Source organism: Rhinoderma darwinii, chromosome 5, assembly GCF_050947455.1.
Source record: "Rhinoderma darwinii isolate aRhiDar2 chromosome 5, aRhiDar2.hap1, whole genome shotgun sequence".
NCBI lineage: Eukaryota > Metazoa > Chordata > Amphibia > Anura > Rhinodermatidae > Rhinoderma > Rhinoderma darwinii.
Window position 1 is genome coordinate 291235828 of NC_134691.1, and position 12965 is coordinate 291248792.

Below are 12965 nucleotides of genomic sequence, written 5' to 3' on the forward strand. Positions count from 1 at the left end.
CATTGCTGCCCCATGCAGCATAATGCCCCCATAGTTGCGCCATACAGTATAATGCCCCATACAGCTTAATGCCTCCAAAGTTGCCCCCTTACAGCATAATGCCCCCCGTAGCTGCCCCATTCAGCATAATGCCCCATGTCTGCCCCATACAGTATATTGCCCCCTTAGTTGCCCCTAGTGCCAGTGCCCTTGTAGATAGTGACACAGTGCCCATATAGATAGTGCCCATGTAGATAGCATATCATGGTCACCTGTAGATAGTGCCCCTATATAGTGCCACAGTTTCCATGTAGAAAGCGCCACCCCCCCTGTAGATAGCGCCATTGGGACTCCCTCTAGGAGCGGAGGAGCTCTCTCTGCCCTCCGCTCTGAACTAGTTCTGAAGAAGGGAGCTGATGGTTCCCTGCTTCAGAATTGGGTTCAACTGTACCTGAGGACGCAGATACAGTTGACAGCGGGACATACCACCCGGGACAGCGGGACACCACCTGCTAAATCTGGGACGGTTGGGAGGTATAGTATTCAATAGTATCTGTGTCCTAAGGACACAGATACTATTGAATGTGGCATCACTAACGCTGTAACAGCCATAGCGGCTGCTAGTGGCGCCAACGGGCATGGGCGGGGGCCCGTAGCAGCCGCTATGGCTGCTACAGCGGTAGTTACACCACTGAGTTTAAAATACTCCCAGGTCCGCCATATTTACAGGTTACGCTGCCCTAGGCCTAAGCCTAAATATGCTCAATTAAAGGCTCACTTACACATGCCAATTATCGTTATGACTCGCTAGTTTCTGAGCAATCATAATGATAATTTAACATTGTTAAAACTATAATTTTTCGTTGATGCCGTAAAAAAATAACATGAAAACCACCTGCCCAATAGGTCTCCCTTATCCCGCCAAGGCATGGACTCCACAAAGAGCTTATTGGGTATAGGGAAAGAGGAAAAGGGGGCAAGAAAAATGAATCATATGTCGCTTTCAATTATTTTATTGATACCGATAGAGTAAAGGGAGAGGAAAATAGTGCAATGTCCCCTTAAATTGCACTATGATATTTTCTATTTTTTACTATTTTTTATTTTCAGTATTCTTATTTAAAACAGTTGTGTTTTTATTCCAGTATTTTTATTTTTATTCAACTGTATTTCAAAGCCCATCGATTGGAGACATCCTTCTATGTGAAAGGCTGAGTCCACTTCAATGGAAAAAGGAGGGAGTTTTCATTGACGCTATATTACCATAACTCTTAGGCCTCAGGCACACGAACATATTTTTTTCCCTCCAGTAAATACTGGCGTAAATACGGGTCCTTGGTCACACGTATTCGACCCGTATTGCACCAGTATTTACGGACCCGTGCCAGTAAATACGGGTCCGGTGTCACCAGTATTCCACCCGTATTTACGGGCACGTTTTCGCTGCAAAATTGCACTGCACTAATCGGCCGGCCCTTCTCTCAGTGCAGGATAGAGAGAAGGGGCAGCCCTTTCCGTAGTAAAAGTAAAAGAAATTCATACTTACCCGGCCGTTGTTTTGGTGACGCGTCCCTCTTTTGACATCCATTTTTCCAGCATGTCCATGTGACCGCTGCAGCCTGTGATTGGCCTGTGATTGGCTGCAGCGGTCACATGGGCTGAAACGTCATCCCGGGAGGCCGGACTGGAGGAAGAAGCAGGGAGTTCTGGGTAAGTATGGTTTCCGGTTTTCCGACGGAATCAATAGCGTTGTTGACTCCGCTATTTATTCAGTCGGAAAACCGGAAACCAGCCGGAATGGTGACGAACGGAAAGCATTAGCGATGTTTCCGTCACCATTGAGATCAATGGTGACTGAAACGGAAGCTGTGCTGTCAGTTTCACTTTCCGTTGCGGGGTTCACCCGACAGAACCCCGGAACGGAAATGAATGGTGATGTGCAGGGCCGCCATCAGGGGGGTATTAGGGGTAGTGGTGTGAGGGGCCCGGCCAAACCTAATTAAAAGGGGGGCCCGGCAACTGCCTCGACATTCTTTTGGTAGGAAAAAACGGGCCCCTGCAATGGGGCCCGTATTTTTCACCAAAAGAATGTCGTGAGCTGCTGCTGCTGCTGCTGCTGCGGGCCCCCTCCCCTCGTCATGGGGGGCCGTCAAAAGGTCCGCCCGCGCACGCGCACCCGATCGCGCGCACAATGAAACTCCCGCGCGTGCGCACTCGCGAGCGCGCATCCACGAACGCCCGCACTGGAGACCGCCCGCGCGCGCACCCGCGATCGACCGCGCGCGCACCCGCGACCGGCCGCCCGCGCACCCGCGAACGAAGCGCGCGCAGCCGCGGACCCACATGGACAAAACTTACCTGGAGCCTGGCTGGAGGTGAAGGACTGGACGTCTGGACCGAAGACCTCCCCTGGAAGACATCGCCGGAAGAGGACTGGAGTGGGAGCAGCTCTTCTGACAGTGAGTAAATTATCTCAAAGTGTTGTTTATGTATGGCCCTGTTCACACAGTATTTTGCAGGCAAAAAAAAATCTGCCTCAAAATTCCTTAAAGAATTTTGAGGCAGATTTTGCCCTGCCCACACTATCTTGCCGCGTTTTTTTGCTGCGTTTTTTGCCCGCGGCGATTGAGGACAGCAGACAAAAAACGCAGCGAAAAATGCATTTTCTGCCTCCCATTGATTTAGACGGGAGGTCAGAGGCAGAACCGCGGCAAGAAAGGACGTGCTGCTTTTTCTTTTTTCCGCGACTGGCTCCCATTGATTTCAGATTAAATCAATGGGAGGCGGTTTTGGAAGTTGTTTGGTGCTGATTCTGACGCAGTGTCCGAGTCAATATCAAGGCCCAAAAACTCTGTGAACTGGGCCTTATTGTTGGGGCTTATTCAGACGAACGTGTAATACGTCCGTGCAACGCGCGTGATTTTCACGCGCCTCGCACGGACCTATGTTACTCTATGGTGCCGTGCGGACTGTCAGTGATTTTCACGCAGCGTGTGTCCGCTGCGTAAAACTCACGACATGTCCTATATTTGTGCATTGTTCGAGCATCACGCACCCATTGAAGTCAATGGGTGCGTGAAAATCACGCCCAGCACTTCCGCAGCAGTAAAAACGATGAATGAAAACAGAAAAGCACCGCGTGCTACAAACATACAAACAGAGTGTCATAATGATGGCGGCTGCGCGAAAATCACGCAGCCGCGCATCATACGCTGCTGACACACGGAGCTGTTATGGAACTTTTGCATGCGCAAAACGCCACGTTTTTTGCGCGTGCAAAAAGCACATGCTCGTGTGAATCCGGCCTTAGGGTAGGAACACACTAGGCATGAACACTGCGGATTTTATGCAACACATTTTATTGTGGAAAATCCGCAGCGTATTACAGTCGCAGCAGAGTGGATGAGATATGAACAAATCTCATTCACACGCTGCAAAAAAAATGGACCTGCCGTGTGGCTTTGGCTTTTTAAGCCGCAGCATGTCAATGTATTCTGTGGAATCGCCGCTCCTCTGTTGCGGAAATGCTGCGGTTCTGCCGCAAAAATCACACATGAGAAAAAAAAAAGGCACTTTTTTAAATTGATAAAGTTTAGACTTACCCCGGCCGTAGTCCTGGTGACGCGATCCTCTATTCTTAGCGCAGCCCCGCCTCCTGTCATGACGTTTCATCCCATGTGACTGCTGCAGGTCACATGGTCTACAGCGTCATCCCAGGAGGCGGGGCTACGTTCAGAAGAGAGAGATGCGTCACCAGGACTACGGCCCTGGCAAGTCTAAACTTTTTTTTCCCTGCAGGATTCCCGCAGCGGACACGCCTCACGAAACCTGCGCCGCTATTTGGTGCGGTTTTGCTGGCGGAATTCCCTGCGGCTCCCGGGATAAGCTGTGTAGTTTTACTCAGCATATCCGCCTAGTGTGTCCCTTATGATGTCGCTCCTGGAGCTGCTGCCGCTCTCTAAATAGGCAGTTGGTCCAGTAGAATTTGGAATTATTTTTTTTTGTGAACCAGCTTAAAAAAATACAAAACTTTTGTGTTAGGGCCTATTCACATCACTGTTCGCTTCCGCTCCGGGGTTCCGTCTGAGGTTTCTGTCGGGTGAACCCCGCAACGGAAAGTGAAAGTGACAGCACAGCTTCCGTTTCAGTCACCATTGATCTCAATGGTGACGGAAACATCGCTAATGGTTTCCGTTCGTCACCATTCCGGCTGGTTTTCGGACGGAATTAATAGCGCAGTCGACTGCGCTAATGGTGATGGAAACGGAAGCTGTGCTATCACTTTCACTTTCCGTTGCGGGGTTCACCCGACAGAAACCTCAGACGGAACCCCGAAGCGGAAGCGAACGGTGATGTGAACAGGCCCTAACACAAAAGTTTTGTATTTTTTTAAGCTGGTTCACAAAAAAAATAATTCCAAATTCTACTGAACCAACTGCCTATTTAGAGAGCGGCAGCAGCTCCAGGAGCGACATCATAAGGGACACACTAGGCGGATATGTTGAGTAAAACGACACAGCTTATTCCGGGAGCCGCAGGGAATTCTGCCAGCAAAACCGCACCAAATACTGGCGCAGGTTTCGTGAGGCGTGTCCGCTGCGGGAATCCTGCAGGGAAAAAAAAGTTTAGACTTGCCCCGGCCGTAGTCCTGGTGACGCGTCTCTCTCTTCTGAACGTAGCCCCGCCTCCTGGGATGACGCTGTAGACCATGTGACCGCTGCAGCAGTCACATGGGATGAAACGTCATGACAGGAGGCGGGGCTACGCTAAGAATAGAGGATCGCGTCACCAGGACTACGGCCGGGGCAAGTCTAAACTTTTTTATAAATTTAAAAAAGTGCCTTTTTTTTTTTTTCTCATTTGTGATTTTTGCGGCAGAACCGCAGCATTTCCGCAACAGAGGAGCGGCGATTCCACAGAATACATTGACATGCGACTTAAAAAGCCAAAAAGTCACACTGCAGGTCCATTATTTTTGCAGCGTGTGGATGAGATTTGTTCAAACCTCATCCACTCTGCTGCGACTGTAATACGCTGCGGATTTTCCACAATAAAATGTGTTGCATAAAATCCGCAGTGTTCATGCCTAGTGTGTTCCTACCCTAAGGCCGGATTTACACAAGCGTGTGCTTTTTGCGCGCGCAAAAACGTTGCGTTTTGCGCTTGCAAAAGGTCCATAACAGCTCCGTGTGTCAGCAGCGTATGATGCGCGGCTGCGTGATTTTCGCGCAGCCGCCATCATTATGACACTCTGTTTGTATGTTTGTAGCACGCGGTGCTTTTCTGTTTTCATTCATAGTTTATACGGCTGCGGAAGCGCTGGGCGTGATTTTCACGCACCCATTGACTTCAATGGGTGCGTGATGCGCGAACAATGCACAAATATCGGACATGTCGTGAGTTTTACGCAGCGGACTGGCGCTTCGTGAAAATCACTGACAGTCTGCACGGCCCCATAGAGTAACATAGGTCCGTGCGAGGCGCGTGAAAATCACACACGTTTCACGGATGTATTACACGTTCGTCTGAATAAGCCCTAACAATAAGGCCCAGTTCAGAGTTTTTGGGCCTTGATATTGACTCGGACACTGCGTCAGAATCAGCACCAAACAACTTCCAAAACCGCCTCCCATTGATTTAATCTGAAATCAATGGGAGCCAGTCGCGGAAAAAAGAAAAAGCAGCACGTCCTTTCTTGCCGCGGTTCTGCCTCTGACCTCCCATCGAAATCAATGGGAGGCAGAAAATGCATTTTTCGCTGCGTTTTCTGTCTGCTGTCCTCAATCGCCGTGGGCAAAAAACGCGGCAAGATAGTGTGGGCAGGTCAAAATCTGCCTCAAAATTCGGTGCGCGGTTCCAGGCGGTCGCCGGTGCGCATGCGCGGGAGTTCGCGGGTGCGCGTGATCGGTCGCACAGGCGGCGGTGTTTGACGGCCCCCATGCTACCCAGGGCCGCCATCAGGGGGGTATTAGGGGTACTGATGTGAGAGGCCCGGCCAAACCTAATTGAAAGGGGGGCCCGCAGCTCATGACATTCTTTTGGTGAAAAAAACTGTTTTTTTTCTACCAAAGGCAAGTCGCGGCAGTTTGCCGGGCCCCCCTTTCAATTAGGTTTGGCCGGGCCTCTCACATCAGTACCCATAATACCCCCCCTGATGGCGGCCCTGGGTACCATGATATAGTACTGGACGGAGTACCGTTAACAGGCGGTGCCACGGTAGGGGGGCCCAGAAAATGTAGCTGTAGGGGGCCCTGAAATTCCTGATGGCGGCCCTGGTGATGTGAACAGGCCCTAAGGCCACTTTCATTCAGCATTATTTTGGTCTGTATTTTACATCTCTATTTGGAATCCAAAACTAGAAATGGAAAATAAACAGAAAAAGTGTAAGGCTGGATTCACACGAGCGTGGCGTTTTGCGCGCGCAAAAACCACTTGACAGCTCCGTGTGTCATTCGTGTATGATGCGCAGCTGCGTAATTTTCACGTAGCCGCCATCATAGAGATGAGGCTAGTTGACGTCAGTAAATAGTCACTGTCCAGGGTGCTGAAAGAGTTAACTGATCGGCAGTTAACTCTTTCAGCACTCTCGACAGTGAATTCCGATCACAATATCGAGTAACCTGTTAAAAAACACAAAAACGTTCGTACTTACCGAGAACTTCCCTCCCGGCCGTTGCCTTGGTGACGCGTCCTTGGTGACGCGCCTCTGTTGACATCCGGCCCCACCTCCCTGGATGACGCGGCAGTCCATGTGACCGCTGCAGCCTGTGCTTGGCCTGTGATTGGCTGGAGCTGTCACTTGGACTGAATTGTCATCCCGGGAGGTCAGACTGGAGGAAGAAGCAGGGAGTTATCGGTAAGTCAGAACTTCTTTTTTTTTTTACACGTTCATGTATATTGTGATCGGAAGTCACTGTCCAGGGTGCTGAAACAGTTTAACTCTTTCAGCACCCTGGACAGTGACTATCTCCTGACGTCGCGTTGCGGAAATTTTTTTGCCGGGTTCGGTCAAAACGAGTTCGGCCGAACCCTGTGAAGTTCGGTTCGGTTGTCCGGGTTCGCTCATCTCAAAGACACTCCGTTTGGATGTTTGTAAACAGAAAAGCACGTGGTGCTTTTCTGTTTACATTCATCCTTTTGACAGCTCTTGCGCGAATCACGCAGTTCGCACGGAAGTGCTTCTGTGCGGCATGCGTGGTTTTCAAGCACCCATTGACTTCAATGGGTGCGTGATGCGCGCAAAACGCCGAAAGAACGGACATGTTGTGACTTTTTTTCAGCGGACTCACGCTGAGGGAAAATCACGGACATGTCAGCACGGCCCCATAGACACATATAGGTCCGTGCAACGCGCGTGCAAATCACGCGCGTTGCACGGACGTTTTTCCCGTTCGTCTGAATAAAGCCTAATGGAAAGATTTACATTTCTTCTGTGTTTTGGACCCACTCCTGTTTTGACTACAAATACGAATACAAAATACTGCCGTGTGCATGAGGCCTTAACGTGGACTTGTTTTTCAGGTGTTGTCATTTAAGAATGGCTTGAATAAGATTATTATTAAGACATTTAGAAACAAGGACATTTACAGAACTTTATAAATGGAGATCATTACTCTCTGTTGTTTTTACTTCTACCATTGTCAATTACTGAGCTGTGAAATTACTGCTCCATAATGACTAGCACTAATATTCATTATAGTAAAGGAACAATCTTTCACTTACAATTACTTCTAGAGTATTGGTGTTACTGCACATTATTGCAGCAAGCACATCGAGACCAGTGAATTAATCTTAAAAAACAGCGAAAATTGCAGACATTTGTAAATGTAGTGACAGGCCGACAGCGGACGTTTCAGATAAAATACTCATTGTGTTTCTCTATCTATGTTATTGTCACTTGGTATATTGGTGCCTCCAGCTTTATTGTTCTGTCCGATCAATGAAATTTCCTTCTCTATTTTATATAAACTATTTAATACTGAAGTTCATTTTATCTCACGTCCTCCCTTATCCTGCTCCAATGATTTTAAGGGTATGTTCACACGCTTAACAAAAAATGTCTGAAAATACGGAACTTTTTTCAAGGGAAATCAGTTCTTGATTTTCAGCTGTTTTTTTTAGCAAATCGCGTTTATTGCAGCGTATTTTACAGCCGTTTTTGGAGCTGTTTTTCTATAGAGTCAATGAAAAATGGCTCCAAAAACGTCTCAAGGAGTGTCATGCACTTCTTTTTTGTGGGCCATTTTGAAAACGACCGCGTAAATATACGCCCCGTCGGAACAGAACGCTGTATTTCCCATTGAAGTCAATGTTTGTGGACGTTCTGCTTCCGATTATTCAGCCTTTTTTCGGGACGATTACGGCCCAAAAAACGGACGAAAAGAGCCCATGTGCTCATAACTGTATAAGTGAAAAAGTAACGCAATTATATGTAAACTATATTAATTCTACAAAAGTAAAATGACCACTAGGAGAAAATTCAAGTTTACTACATATTAATACTTAGGAAAATTCGACCTAGCAGTATAATATGTGGTTATAATGAACTTTACCTTTAAAGGGATTTATAAGACCCTCTTTCTTTTCAGCTTGACATGTCATAAACATTGGGTCCAACAGCAAAAATCTAAAACAGTCTGAAGAACAAGTGTTCCAGTTGGCTGTTTTCCATAATAAATTTTCAGTCACTTTCACCTGCTGTTGTGAAACTACAACTTCCGGCATGCCGCAGGCGGTCAGTGTATCTTGGGAATTGTGGCTTTGTAACAGCAGAAGAGCCAAAAGTCGGAGACCACTGCTCTAGACTATAATGAATATGAGTTAAAAAAAAATCTTTCATTTTGATTTTTATTTATTTTTCTCTTGATTAATTTACATTCCACCAGCCATAACTTTTTTTATTTACATACGTATTCAGTATAAGAGCTTGTTTTATGCAGGACGAGTTGTATTATTTAATGGCACAATTTTTGGGTACATATAAGACATGGCCTTATGGGCAACTACATACTGCAGTCTTTATTTGGCTCCTAACTGACATATTTAACTGTCAGCCCTTAAAATCACGTTGCTGTAGTCGGTGAAGGGAAGACAAAGGGAGCACACTTTGAACAGTGGCATATAAGGGGTTAAACCGGCAAGTTATTTCCGATCCTCGCTGTTGCCACAGAAGGCTGGCTGTCAATCACAGCTAAAAAGAACTAGCAAGTTGACCACTGAGACAGTATCCAATTTGTCCATGACTATGAAACCCAATAATTTATTTATTCTGTTTAGCCCCCAGGTAAATGCAGGATCTAAATATGGATGGTTAGCTTTAGGTTGAATTCCCATGCTGCAGAATTGCTGTGGATCTTCGGTGTGGATTCCACAGGATATCATCAAAAAGTTAATTTATTTCAGTAATTCAATTCAAAAAGTGAAACTCCTATATTATATAGATTCATTACACACAGAGTGATCTATTTCCAGCATTTTTTTTCTTCTAATGTTGATGAATATGGCTAACAGTTAATGAAAACCCAAAATTTTGTGTCTCAGAAAATGAGAATATTATATTAGCGCATCAATGCAGCGTGGCATGGGGGCGATCAGCCTGTGGCACTGCTGTGGTGTTATGGAAGCCCAGGTTGCTTTGATAGCGGCCTTCAGCTCGTCTGCATTGTTGGGTCTGGTGTCTCTCATCTTCCTCTTGACAATACCCCATAGATTCTCTATAGGATTTAGGTCAGGCGAGTTTTGCTTTTATATCAAGTCCAGAGTCAACGCAGCCGTCTGGCAGGAAATTTTAGAGCACTTCATGGTTCCCTCTGCTGACAAGCTTTATGGAGATGCCGATTTCATTTTCCAGCAGAACTTGGCACCTGCCCACAGTGCCAAAAGTACCAATACCTGGTTTAATAATCACAGTATCACTGTGCTTGATTGGCCAGCAAACTCGCCAGAACCCTATGCTGTAATGGCAGGAAGGAGGTGAAGGGAAAGTGAGCCCTAATCTACCCACCGCCCTGTCCCTGCCTACTTGCAACGACCCGCCCTAGGCGACGAGGTACAACTGGGCGGCGGTCCCTACGCTGGCTAAGTGCACAGGAAGACAAACAGGGAACACGCAAGGGAAGGGGCAGTAGCCACGGAACGCCACGAGGAAACGGGGCGGCGAACGAACAGTCAGGACCAGGACGAAGTGAGTACACCCGAGCAGGCACAGAGACAGAAGCAAGCCAGGGCAAGCAAGCAGGTCAAGCAGAACTGCAGCAAGGCAGAAGCACGGCAGAAGCAGGCTGGAGCAAGCAGCAGAGGCCAGGAATCCAAAAGAATTACAAGCACTGAGGGAGAGCACAGGGCAGGTAATAAAGGGCAGGGGGCGGAGCTAACTCCGAGAGACCAGGCCGCGATAGGCTCTCCCACTCCTGAGCCTGCCACCCTGGTTGGTGGGAGATGGTGTCAGTCGAGCAGGTCTGGCCTCAGGTGTGGATTGATTAATCCCAGGAGTATAGCTAGATGAAGTACCTGGCAGATCCCTAACAGTACTCCCCCTTTTATGAGGGGCCACCGGACCCTTACTAAGGGGACCCGGTTTAGTGGGGAAGAGGAGGTGGAACCTCCTGATCAATACCCCAGCATGAACATCACGGGCAGGTACCCAAGTCCTCTCCTCCAGCCCGTATCCTCTCCAATGGACCAGGTACTGGAGGGAGCCCTGGACCATCCTACTGTCCATAATCTTGGCCACCTCGAATTCCACCCCCTCAGGGGTGAGAACGGGAACAGGAGGTATCCTCGAGGGGGACCAGGACGGGGAGCAGCGTTTAAGGAGGGAGGCATGGAAGACGTCATGTATGCGAAAGGATGGGGGGAGCTCCAGACGGAAGGATACAGGGTTGAGGACTTCCATGATCTTATAAGGTCCAATAAATCGGGGAGCAAACTTCCTGGACGGGACCTTAAGGCGCAAGTTCCTGGACGACAACCAGACCAAATCCCCGACGACAAACCGGGGGTTAGCAGAACGTCTACTATCCGCCTGAATCTTTTGTGCGCTCTGGGACGCCTCTAGGTTCTTCTGAACCTGGGCCCAGACAGTGCACAGTTCCCGATGAACCTCCTCTACCTCAGGATTATTGGAACAACCAGGGGAGACGGAGGAGAACCTTGGGTTAAACCCGAAATTACAGAAAAACGGGGAGACACCTGACGAGTTACTGACCCGGTTATTCAGGGAAAATTCAGCAAGGGGAAGGAATGAGACCCAATCGAATTGACAGTCAGAGATGAAACACCTTAAATATTGTTCCAGGGATTGGTTGGTCCTTTCCGTTTGGCCATTAGTTTCGGGATGGAAGGCGGAGGAGAAGGACAGATCAATCTCCAACTTTTTACAAAAAGCTCTCCAAAATAAGGAAACAAATTGTACCCCTCTGTCAGAAACGATATTGACTGGGGCCCCATGGAGACGCAGGATGTGTTTCACAAACAAAGAAGCTAACGTCTTGGCGTTAGGTAGCTTCTTAAGGGGCACAAAGTGGCACATCTTGCTGAAGCGGTCGACTACCACCCACACTACCGACTTGCCCTGAGATGGAGGCAAATCCGTGATAAAATCCATGGAGATATGGGTCCAAGGTCTCTGGGGAATGGGCAAGGAACGTAGTAGGCCCGCAGGTCGGGACCTAGGGGTTTTGGACCTAGCGCAAACCTCACAAGCGGCGACGTAAGCCCTAACATCTTTAGGCAACCCAGGCCACCAATAGTTTCTGGTAATGAGGTGTTTGGTGCCCAAGATGCCAGGATGACCAGATAGAGCGGAGTCATGGTTTTCCCTGAGTACCCTCAGCCGGTATTGCAGGGGAACAAACAGTTTGTCCCCAGGGGCGTTCCCGGGAGCTGCACCCTGATCAGCCGCGATATCAGAAGCTAAATCAGAATCCGTGGCAGAGACGATTATACCAGGGGGTAAAATACAAGCGGGATCCTTCTCGGAAGGAGGATTGGCCATGAAACTACGTGACAGAGCGTCAGCCTTAATATTCTTGGACCCAGCCCTATAGGTAACCAAGAAATTAAATCTGGTAAAGAATAGTGCCCACCGAGTTTGTCTAGGATTAAGCCTCCGGGCCGATTCTAGGAAAACCAGATTCTTGTGATCCGTAAGGACCGTTACCTGGTGTCTGGCCCCCTCCAGGAAGTGCCGCCACTCCTCAAAAGCCCATTTAATGGCTAGAAGTTCGCGGTTACCAATATCATAGTTACTCTCCGTGGGCGAAAACTTCCTAGAGAAGTAAGCACAGGGGCGGAGATGGGTGAGGGAGCTGGTACCCTGGGACAAGACGGCCCCTACTCCCACCTCGGAAGCGTCAACCTCCACAATAAATGGCTCCTCTTGGTTGGGCTGAATCAGCACGGGGGCCGAGATAAAGCACTTCTTGAGAGTCTCAAAGGCCTGGACGGCCTCAGGGGGCCAATGGAGGACATCGGCACCCTTGCGGGTAAGGTCCGTAAGAGGCTTAGCGACGACCGAGAAGTTGGCAATAAATCTCCTGTAATAGTTGGCGAACCCTAAAAAACACTGTAACGCCTTAAGGGAGGCAGGTTGGACCCATTCCGCCACAGCTTGAACCTTGGCAGGGTCCATGCGGAATTCATGAGGAGTGAGGATTTGCCCTAAAAATGGTATCTCCTGTACCCCAAAGACACATTTTTCAGTCTTAGCAAACAGATTATTCTCCCGAAGGACCTGGAGCACCTTCCTGACATGCTCCACGTGGGAGGACCAGTCCTTGGAAAACACCAGTATGTCATCAAGGTACACAACAAGAAAATTACCCAGGTACTCTCTCAGGATTTCATTAATAAAATTCTGGAAGACAGCAGGGGCATTACACAACCCAAAGGGCATGACCAGGTATTCGAAATGACCCTCGGGTGTGTTGAACGCAGTTTTCCACTCATCCCCCTCTTTGATGCGGATAAGGTTATATGCCCCCCGT